This window comes from Archocentrus centrarchus, chromosome 4, assembly GCF_007364275.1.
Source record: "Archocentrus centrarchus isolate MPI-CPG fArcCen1 chromosome 4, fArcCen1, whole genome shotgun sequence".
NCBI lineage: Eukaryota > Metazoa > Chordata > Actinopteri > Cichliformes > Cichlidae > Archocentrus > Archocentrus centrarchus.
In genome coordinates this window covers 10945989-10958441 of record NC_044349.1, presented here as the reverse complement: position 1 = coordinate 10958441, position 12453 = coordinate 10945989, and positions in this window count along the sequence as shown.

Below are 12453 nucleotides of genomic sequence, written 5' to 3'. Positions count from 1 at the left end.
GTGTTAATTTAGAATCCAAGGCATATAATTATACCAATTATATTGTCTCATAACATTTTTAAAAGGCACAGCATGTGGATGTATGAGATTATTGTGAGACAAAATACACGAGGACTTGGTCACACTGCCAAGTTAACTGCTTTTATTTTTTGAGTTCCATCTTGTTTCTTGGATTAGATTTTTCCAAATTCTGACTAGGCTTATGTAAAGCTAAGAGCAGCACTTTTTCAAGGCAAAACTGTTCTCATGTGATTGTGCAAGTAAATAATTGAGAAGCGTAGTTGTGTTTCATTGTGACAGTGACGTTTGGTGGTTATAATAACTGTCATGGGAGCAAAGGAGTAAGTGATGATCAAGTTACTGGGCCACGGTGTGCATGAGAAACAGGTTGGGGTGGAAGGACTGGCTAAGAAATCTTGGACATTAACACAAGAGAAAATTTAGTGTTCAGAAACTAATCTCTTAATGTTATATTTGAAGATGTGATTTGAACACGATCATTTGGAAATTTTCTCTTGTGATGAAAGATTTCTACTTTTACCTAAACTCTGATGTTAAGTAAAAAAAAAAAGTATGCATTGCAGAGTAGCTTCAGAGCACAGTAGACACTGGAACATAGACAGACAATGGCATTCACGCTTACATTCTCATATGCCAGTTCATCTAACTTGCATGCCTTTGGACTTTTATAGGGAACTGGAGCATCTGGAGGATATCCAGACAGACACGGGAAACAGATTAAATGTTGTCAGAGAATTCCGCTGACCCAGGAGCTTCTTGCTGAGTGTCAGGAAGAATGCTTTAACATGTGAGCAGTAATGTTTGCATCTAGAGATTTAATGCAGCACAATACCCTCACAAGCATAGCAGTGCAAGTGTGCGTGCATGCCACAGTGAGATAGTGCCTGGAGTCACCATCAAACTCTCTGACGTAGAAAGGATGCGTCATTGCATTAAACTGGAAAAAAAATTAAAACTCTGCGTCACGATGGAGACACACCACCTCGCTTTCACAGCCCACCGGCCTTTATGGAGATGGATTTGGCTCATTGCTTTCAGCAGCCTGCATTGCTCTGTCGCCTACTGCAGGGACTCTTGGAAGCTGGCAGCATCTGGTTTCACCCATTCAAAATCCACCCACAAGAGCAGCAAGCAGCAGTAGAGAAGAGAGAAGGCAAAAAAAAAAAAAAACCGTTTGGTTTTCCTGCTGCTGCATTTATCTTTTCTTACTTTTGCTGAGTTAGATTTTAGGTAATGAGCTGAATCACATGAGAAAAAGTGATTTTGTTTTTGCAGCTTTATTTGAACTTGATTTAGAAACCTTTTTTTTTTCTTGTTTTGGAATGCATTTTAATGGTTCAAGCTGTGTTATTCACACTTACAGACGACATTACTCATAATGACAACATACTTTGGATTCTGGAAAAACACCAAACTGCTGAAAAAAAAAAAGCTAATGGCTATTCCTGTAAACCATATTCTCCACAGCACTTCATCTGCCATTAATTCCTGCTGCTGGAAATATTTGCCAGTTTTCATGGCACTGTCCAAAAGAGTTAGACAGGTACGTGTATGATGTTTGCAGCCTCTGACATCGTACACAAAACTAGGTTAAAATTTAGGGTTCAGTGATCCACAGGGATGTGAAAGAGCAGCAGTGAGCAGTGGAACAGCAGCCTCACCAACAGCATGACATCATCCTCTGGGATGATGTCATCCTAACCTGTGTGCAACAATGACAGTAACATCTGTTGTGTGCTGTATACATAAAAATATTCAAATTACAAATCTAATCATTACAATTATGCACAACCTCAGTGTTTGATCAGTGAGAGGAGCATTTTATTTTATTTTATTTTATTTGGGGGGGCAAAAGGGAATAAGTTCCTTTTATGCTGAATCCATTTTTTGATTTTTTTTTTTTTTCATTTTGTTTGTTTTTGTACCACAATGATCCAGTCTCCGTATGCTTTCTGCTCTGATGTTCAGCCTTTGAGGTGGCTGCTCTTTGTTGTGAGGATTAAGCAAACTATGATGTTACAAAGGAAGACTGTTCTGGAGCCAGAAAGGGAAAGAGATAACTGCTCCTTCATGCATCTTATTATCATGCAACTAATCATTCCTGAGGAATGGGAAATATCAAGTATTAAAAGTAAAAGTACCACCATTGCTATTAAACTGATAATCTATATGCATCAGGCGGGATATATTTTTTTATTTTACTTAATATTACTAAAAAGTCCAACTAAGATCCAACTAAAATCTAATTGATCTTCATCTTTGATTCATAAAAATTGCAAGCAAATGTCACAAATGTCACAAATACTGTAGATGAAAGTGATGCCATTATAGTGTGTACTATAATGAAATATTGCTATTTTTACATGAAAAAACATTTTTTTTTCAATTTGACAACAGATCTACAGTATTGTTACAGCAGGCAGATGAGTCAAGCACGGTATCTTCATTATGAGTTGACACTTTCTGACAAACAGCTCCCAGTGGCTTGAAGTATAATGATGTCTCTGTGCTTCACACGTGGGGGAAGCCAGCCACGAATAATTATACACATGCGCACTGTGAAAGATAAAATCTTCAGGGGGGGATTACATAGCAAGAGGATGAGGTCATGCTTAAGGCTGGTTAGGATGATGTCACTGCATGGGAATGATGTCATTTCTTCATTTTAAATGCATATAGTACATGTTTTATTCCCCTACCCCTAAATCAGATTCAGCACGAAAACCGAATGACTTTTAAGTGAGGCTTGCAATGTACCCTGGCTTTCCATAAAAGGCTGTGACCCTTTAAAAAAAAAAAAAGGCTGTGACCCTCCCATCTATAACTTCAACGTGAAAGAAAGGAAATAAGGCAGGAAATGGGAGCAGATAACTGGCTATTGTTAGACAGCATGTTCCACAGAAATTACTCATCAGTCATGTATGCTGTTTTAAGCTATTTTCTGGAAGGAACACTTTTGTAGTTGACAAGTAAACAGCTCTTTGTAAAGAAAGCTTCTTTAAATTTACCATAGAATACTGTGAGGTTTCACAGGAGAAAACTACTAAACTAATAGTTCTCCTAATGAAATGCATTCATTCATGAGGGCCAGGGAGAAGTCACTTGCCACTGCTAACAGCTCCACTCATGTGTTGATGGTGTGAAATGTGAATTGTCTTCCTGAAGCTAGTTTTCCTCAAAAAAAGAGAGAGAGAGACCAGTGAGCAGTGAGGGGGAAAAGGCCAATCTATGCAGAGCAAGAGAAGCAACAGTGAATTGTGTAGATACACAAATTTTTGACTGGTACTTTACAGGCTGTTTTCCACTGTGGAAATTTTCAGTCAGTGAATACTGGAACATATTTTCCTCCCAACTCTCATATTGAATTTTCTAATTCTAAATATGTGAAGGTGTATCTGTGTAGTCTGATTTAAAACATCAGATCTTAGCGTGTTTGTGCTCAGTGTGCGGAATATACTGTTGAGCTCTGTGTTTTCATGTTTGTGGAAGGTCCTTGGACTGGACATCCTTGTTTCCATTGGCATTTTGCCCGTAGCCACACTATGAATGCCCCTGATAGAAATACAGTCACGCCTAACAGGCAGCCGCCGGGCTGTTGAGTAACAGAAATCCTGAAAATTTGCCAAACAAACACCTCTGCCTGCAGCTTTCTTGTGTCAAACTTCATTTTTTTTTTTTTTTTGAAAGGACATGATTACTGTGTAGCCGAGCACACATGCTTGTTTACATCATGAATTTACTTCATCATCATCTGAGCAGTAGCACACACTGACAAAAATTGATAGTTTTACCAGATCATAGCTGTATCACATGTTTCCATGAGTTAGCAGAAATACAAGCTGACACTGCTTTTGTCATTAGTTCTTGTTTGTACAGCCAAAATATCAAATAATAAAAACAGGCCAATACTTTGGTGCTAAAAATCAGTAACATCTGCTGATTTTTGCCACTCTGTGAAGTGAGGTAAAATTTTGGTTTCTTAAGAAATCAGCATACACTACACTGATCAGTGTGACACAAGATACTGACAAGAGAAGATAATCCCACTGATTTTGTAATTTCAATGCAATGTTCTGCTGGGAAACCTTGAGATCTGGCATTCATGTGAACGTTACTGTGAAACATACCACCCACCTGAACATTGTTGAGACAAGCACATCCCACACTGCAAAGGCACTCCCTGATGGCACAGCCTATCCCAGTAGGACAATGTGGCTTCATAAAACAAAAACTGCTCAGGAATGTCTTAAAGAACACAACAAACTGCTCCTCAGATCCTAATCTGATCAGAGCTTCATAGTCTGTACTGTGTGCTTGGCACAGATCTAAGTGTTCACACACAATTTATATAAAATTCTTTGGGGCTGGAATTTTTTTTTTGGGGGTGGGGGGGGGGGGGGGGGGTGGGGGGTGGGGGGGGGGAGTAGTTCAGTTCAGGAATTGTGGGTCATCTGCCATATTTTTATGATGAACCACTGTATTCTTTTCACTTGCTCTTTATTTTAATATTAGAAATGTGCAAATGTTTTGCACAGCTGCACATGAGATGCAGCATCTGCCAGTCCTAGGAAAGAGGAGGCAGGCAAAGAAAAAAAATCAGAGAAGCAGAATGAAAGTGTGAGTCAGCTCAGCCAACCAAGTGTGTGTAAACCACCAAAACAGCTCTGGGCGCCAATTCACTTTTACTGAATTTGCAGACTTTTCAACACTGAGCCCTCTGGTCCATTCAAAATGCCTTTGAACCATAAAAGAAACTGTCACTTACTGAATAATAAATTGGCTTTGACAAAATTAAATCTCCCCATAATGATCATAGTGTATGTATGTAACATATCTTCCGCCTCATTGGGTGGGCCAATCTGAACAAAACTTTGCATGAACATCATCACACATAGAGCAATTATTAATACCTATATGATTTTTATAAAACAGTTATAAATCCTAATTCTTTAGATTTTTGTATATATTATTTTAACCCTTAGATGCATAAGTGGGGTCAAAAATGACCCAGAGGGTTGTTATTCTTCAAAATCTCTGAAATTAAAAGTTTTTACACTTCCATATTCCAGGTTTTCCTCATAAAACATGTTTGTGACTTGAGGCCATTTGAATTTTTTAAAATGCTGTTATACATTTTAAGAAATTGCAGTTTTTGTGTCACTACCCCAGTTTTTCATAAGCAGGGTCAAAAATGATTCCTACAGAATCTCAAGGGTTTGCTTTGCGAATTTTTGATTCTTACCAACTGTGACTGTCAGGATACATTTTCTGTCCCACTTATACATCTGATGCCAGCAGTCTCACCACCAGGAGGTCAGTTTGACACAGCAGCATACATGTATTATCTTCATTTAGCAACTCCATGACTTTGACCCAACCCAATGTACAGGGCCTCAGTGTCAATTGGACATATTTGCCATTTGCTATGCTTTGATGACAAGAGGACCAGAACCTCCTGACTGGAAACAGACAACATGACAGCCTTCGGCTACATATGGGACCTTTTTCTGGTCAGCTGCAGGCAGAAATTCATCCCCAGTGATTGTGTTACAGTGGATGAACAACTTGTACAGTTTTGAGGGAGGACCAAGCTTTTGAAATATATGCCAAGTACAGCATAAAGATATTCTGGTTTTGTGATTCACGCACCCCTTATGCAATTGATGGAATTGTGTATACAGGGAGACAACCAGGGGAAGAAGTCCAGAAGAATCTAGAAGATTCAGACACACAGGTCGCAACATCACCACAGAAAACTTCTTCACCAGTGTGCCTCTTGCAGAGCATCTCCTGGAGAAGGGTCTGACTATTGTGGGAACGTTACGACAGAACAAGCCAGACATCCCTCCAGTGATGAAGGCTTCCAAGTCCAGGGAGGTCCACAGCACTGAATTTGGGTTCAATAGAAGGATGACCATGATCAGCTATGTCAGAAAAAAGGGAAAGGCTGTTCTGCTTCTCAGCACAATGCACCACAGCAAGATGGTGGATGAAAACAGCCAAAAGAAAAAAACAGAACTGACCACTGCAGATCGGGAACAGCCCCCAAGAGCTCCAGTTTTGGAGATGCTCTCACCAAGTTGCCTAGCCATGACAATTAGATTCTTGTCAAATTCGCTCAAATCCTTGTGCTTGGTCATTTTTCCTGCTTCTGACATATGAGGATAAAATGTTCATGTGCTCCCTGATTTATCCCACCCACTAAAGGCTGCCATGATGAAGAGAGGATCAGTGTTATCCACTTCCGTTTTCCATGTAAATATCAGTATTTACCAGTTACTGTAGGTTTTGTTTCTCTTTAAAACAGAACAAGTTTCTATGTACTGTAGCTTGACAAGATGGATAAATATAAATTTGCATATGTCACTGTTAAATGTGTATATCATTCTGTTAAATGTTTATAAACAACCAAGTTTTGTCATCTGAATATATACAGTGGCGTAACGAAGACATTAAGAATAAAAAGATAAATAAACCATAAGTGTCAGTGCCACACATGAGTGAAGCGCAAAAGCACCACAGGCCTGGCAAAAAAAACGAACAAAAACAATCAAACAAAAGAAAAAACAATTACAACAAATGAAAAAACTGTATTTTTGAATTGGAACAAACCAAGAACTAGAGTAAAACTGAGAGGTGATCGAGCGTTTCCAGCGGCAGCACCAAACCTTTGGAATAATCTTCCTCTCCATATTTGCTCAGCCCAGACGATACACACATTTAAATCCTTACAGAAGACAAATCTCTTTTCCTTAGCATTTGGCTGCAGTGTAACATCCTCTTAGATGTTTGGTGATTTCTGATTGTAGTGTTGTTTTTGGCCTGTATATTTCTATGTCAAGCACGTTGGTCAACTTTTGTTGTTTTAAACATGATTTGACTTGACTTGACTACTCTCGCATTTCATTGATTGGTCAGCAAACTGACTGATATTGAAAACAGTCGTTTGTTTTCTAGCCTAATGTTAATATTTTCTTTCTCTGGTCATCCTCTCATGTTTCTGTTGAAGAGATTTTCTTTTGTGTTGCAACACAGTTGGAGCTGGATGATATCATGCATACTTATGATGCAATAGTGCGTGTGTGCCTGCGTGCCTGCGTGCATGCCTGCATGCGTGTGTGCGTGCGTGTGCGTGCATGTGCGTGCATGTGCGTGCATGTGCGCGCACAGCCCTCAGGGCTCACAGGAGTCACTGAGACAGCCGCAGCAAATACATTTAATTTGATTTGTAAAGAACTGTGCTCTTCAGCAGGCACAACTACCACCTCGAAAACACAAAGAACTGTGTCTCGGGGGGTTTGTTGGGTGCATGACGAAAAAACAATTATTGCCAGATGTAACTGGATACATCTGGCTGTGTCACTAGTGAGGTTTAAAGATGAAGTCGTGTGGGGTGGAGGGGCTTAGCGTCATAGCAAAGACCTCGGGGGCTCAGTTGAGATGAGTATTGCCCAGTCATCTTGTGGTCTGTTCTTTCTTTTGTTATACTGCCCTTTCTCTCTCTCTTCCACCCACCTCTGACATAAGCACACATCAGCACACAGTCCACAGCAGTGTGCATGACAATGTGCTGACACGAGACCACTGTATTAACTCTCACTTTGTTCTCCATTCTGCCAGAACCACACAATCAGTGGCTGATAGAGTGACTTATAAAACCGCAGCCTTTCTCTGGTGTACAGTATCCATCTTAGCTGGGCACGCACACTGACACATTAAGCTGCTCTGTCACTGATTCCATCCACAGTTAGCTATATTTTCAGACTTTCACACAGCTTCCTTTCCTTTGAGAGATGAGCACATTTTTAGAGGAGTGCTTCTCTTCTTTCCACCTTCTAAGGCAGAAAAGAAATAATTAATAATTAAAGAAAATGAATTAAATTAAGTTTTAAATTAAAGAGAAAATGAGAAAAAAAGAGAAAGGGTTGAGGAGTCCCAAAGCAAAACTTGTGCGTCAAGAAGCAAAGTGGAGTCAGCCAACAACACCAGTAGGGGACTGTCATCTGACATCTGACATCATGAATCTAATCATTTCTGCAGTGATTTAGTAATTTGAATCTTTAAGTAGACTTTTTAATTTTATACTAAATAAACTGAAACAAATCACCTCTTATTCCCAAGTCATGTTTGATCTATTTTCATATAACATCTGTGTGGTGAAGCACATGCAGAAAGAACTCCATAAGATCACATGAAATTGAAAATTTTTGCACCTTTAACTCATATAAAGAAACACCATATATGCAATCACTGCATGCACACAGAAAAAAATAAATTCCTGCAGTTCCAGGAGAGAACAAGTCCTTTGTGAAACACGTCCCTGGCACTGGTAAAAAAATTCAACCTGTACTGAGTGACCACACTGTGATGCTCAAAGGTCACTGAACTCCTCCGCTTCCCTCCAACTTAAGCAAGCACATGAAAAGCTGCAGGAAAATCAATAAATCAGTGGTGAAAAAGGAGAAAATGAGCCCATGCAACAACATTGTTTCCCTCAGCCTGGTACATGCCAGGTCAGTTTTTACATATTGAAAACACATTATTGTGAACACAACTGCTATTAATGTTCTATAACGATAACATCAATCTCAGTGGTTAATGAAGACGTAATTGTTTGCTGATCAATTAAGCCTATAAAATATAATTGGTTTCAAAAGTTGATAATATGCCAGTCAATGTAATTCAGTCATTGCTCTCCCATCTTTTTAAATACGCCAGCTCCGTTGTATTAAAATTCCAAATTTGCTGCTTTGAAATCTCCTGAAATGCTCCTGTTTTTCCTCAGCAGTAAATCTTCAATGAAGTACAAACTGGTTTTTCAGCTGCCCATTTCTTTTTCATGCATTTGAGCCTGTGTATTTTTACTAAGTTGGCTTATATTGATGAGAACAGCACCTCACACTAGGGTTGTCACCTCAAAATTTAGATTATAGACTGACAAATCAATTTTGGTGGGTTGATGTTGATACTGATCTTTAGACGCATTTCACAAACTTGCTAGCAAGTTACCACAAAAATACCTGTTAAAACCATTTTCTCAACTATGATCCGTCCTCTGCCAGATGTGTCAGAGCTGGAGAAACTGTGTGAGGATAGTTTCTAAATTACTGCAGGCTTCTTTTTCTACTTTATTTCAGAATGCACAGATGTTGAAATATTGGCTGTAAATATTCCATCTGTGATAATGTGAGACACGTCAAGGTGACCTTATACAGCGCATGGCTGAAAGGTTACATTTGGCACAAAAGGCTCTGTTCTTTGAGGAAGCTCTATTAGAAGTAAAGCAGCTATAAACACATAGATATTAGTCTCCCAAAATCTAATACTAAAGTCTCAGCAAGGAAAGAAGAGGCTGGAGAGAGCAGTGTGATCAGATCAACACAGGAGCTTTTATCACAGTTATCTAGGCTGCTCTGCAACCTGTACCCCTGACTAAATATTACTACATGTAGGTAGCACAGCAGCTGTTGAATGCTAATTGTGAATCTAATGTCAATAAACTTATTCAGAGCCATTTTTACTGAATACGTTAATGTCTTTATCAACTCAAATTAAATTCAAAAGCCGGGCCATCAGTGAGTATAAATGATACTCATTTGCAGTACTTTGCACTGCTGAATTTGTGTTTCAAGCCACCCATAAAACAGCAGCTTTAGACTGGATGTAAAGCAGGAATGGTCTATTCAAAAGACAATTAAGTATCATAAAACAAAAAGTATTTGGGAAATAAATGGTTAAAACTGTTTAACCAGGGGAAGTAAGGAGCTCAGATAAGTGCTGAAATGCTGGAGTTGTTCCATGTGAATAAGGTAATATCTCGGGTTTGCAAACAATTTTGCTTAATGTCCATAATTCCCCAACTGTTCACAGTTGTCTGTATATGAGCTACTGTTTTCATTCACAACCTACTCATGTTAAATCAGTCAGCATCTGTCAAGCAGCTGGCAGTAATATCCTGCTGGGTTTCTGTTTGAGTTACGCCTTCATGTCTCACTGCATCCTTTCAGCAGAACAGAGGGCATCAGTTTGGCAGTTATGACACCTTGCAGGGAAGTGTCCTTTGAGGTGCAAACTGTGATGCAAGATGCAAAGCGCTGTTCTGAATGAATGCTCTTCTGGCTCCAGCCATAGAATAATCCCCCCCCCCATTTCAGTGTTTTCAATACAAAGGTGCTTATTGAGCCTTAAGCTATATTTGCAGTCTGAAGCCATAAATTATTTAGTTATTTCAGGTTCAAGTTCATTATCATTGTAATCAAGCTTACCACCAGTTCAGTGACTAATGACATTACATCTTAGGTGCCGTTTACACGAAGCCGTTTTCACTGGAAACGGTGTCGTTTTGATGCGTTTCAGCCTTTCGTTTACACGATGGCGTTTCAGAAACGATCCGCGTTTACACGAGGACATGTGAAACGATGAAAACGATGTAGTTCCCATGCCAGGCCACAAGTTGGCGTTGGTTTTCTCTTTGCAGTTTGTTTACGCAAGACGCGCATGCGTGGAGTGACACAGTAGGTAGTGCGGCAAATTGTTCATTACTTACAAAACGGCCAATGTGAGAGGTTTTGTGTGGACCGATGATGAGGTTGGATCGCTGCTGCACACAACGCTGAATTACAAAACGGTAAAAACACAGGAAAAGCATAAGAAGCACTCGTGAATCCGCGAGTACTGTTTATCAGTTTGCGCGTGCGCGAAAAACTGGCCGTCGCAACCATAGTGCGCATGTGCGAGTCGAGCGTTTTCAAATCACCCCGGTTTCAAGTGTTTACACGAAAACGCAAGCCGGTGCGTTTCTGAAACGCTCCACTCTGGACCCCGTTTCTGAAACACATCGTTTTCACTCTGTTGTCGTGTAAACAGAAGGGCGAAACGCATCAAAACGACACCGTTGTCGTGTAAACGCAAGGCCGAAACGCATCAAAACGACACCGTTTCAAAATGAAAACGGTCTCGTGTAAACGGCACCTCAGTTTCTCCAATCGTGATTTTATCCAGCATTTTTTTCACCTTTTTGAATGTAGCTTGCCCTTTCTGGTGGTTTTCATAGATCCAGTAGTGACTAAGAAGAACTTAGTTGGGAACAGGTATGTGTACGTGCAAAAGAATATGTGTATCTCTGTGCTATGAAAAAACAGGTTATCAGAGAAATAAACAAACCGTCATATAACAACCTTAATAGAAAATGCGGGTGAATTGCTATTAGAGAAAAAGGGCACAGTGTATGGGTGCCTGTAAATGGCATGTAAATGAAGGAGTAAACAAAAAGAGGACTACGATAATGGCAGAAAATGGAAAAAGTGAGGCAGAAGCATCACACAGAATGAGCCAAGAAGCACAGAAGTTCATTTCATTACTTTTTTATATGTTTTTTTTCTTTTTTGAAAATATTTTCCAATAACTGAATATCAGGTCCTTCCTAGAATGTTTGCACCTCTACATAGCTAAAAGCATTGCCATCATATCGCACTGACATACACAACCCAATAAACAGGTGGTATTTTGCTCAGGGACCCACAGCCCTAGAACATTCGGACATGATGTGCTTGTGAATGTGTACATCAAGCTGCTGATTCACAGGACAGCAGAATGAAAGGCAGATACACAGAGGCCTGGAAATGAGAGAGTGGTGAGTTTCAAATTAGCATCAATGCCAAGACTAAAGGTTTCCCAGCAGAGCTTTGCACTGTAACAAGATATTTAAAGGTGGTTTTCATCCATCAGTGGTTTTAATGTAGTGTCTAAGCAGTGTATGGTACACTAAAAGAAAGTTTATTGTTTCTTTTTTAAAATTTAACTAATTACGTTTGCTGCACATGTGTCATTGCAAGTTTGCAATATCTTCCTTCAAGGAGCAATTATTTCTAGGGACTTCATTTTGAAATCAGCTGAAATCTGAAACTCTAATTTCCCCGTGTCCCTTTTTTGAACACATAAGCTCATCTTAATGTATGTATAGATAACTTTTAAAATGGCAGTAGCGTTCCTTAATAGAAGCAATAGATTCCAGCCTGAAGTGTGAATAGAAGAGCAGAGGTTGAGAAATTATAGAGTCCACTGAGCTTCAAATAAGCAAACAGCATCTTATCACCATGGAGATGTCCTGACCATTACCTCACCTTTTGCACTCAAAGTTTAAATAATGGAGTTGGTCCAACTGGCTGTAAAATGCATCCAAGAGAATAACCACAGCTGTCAGTGCAAACACAGACTGAAAACCAGGAGTCTCCTCCTTTAAACACCGGCTAGTAAAATATCGATCGAAGCCGGGCTGGGCGCATTTTTGCCTCAGGCTTATCTGAAATGGGTCTGTGACATGGGAGTGTTTTTCAGAAAGCACAGCACTGGTTTGGGTAGTTCAGGTAGGGCATGAAGTTAGGCTCAGCTGCAACCCAGCAGATCAGCTGATTTCCATAGGTGTACAATATA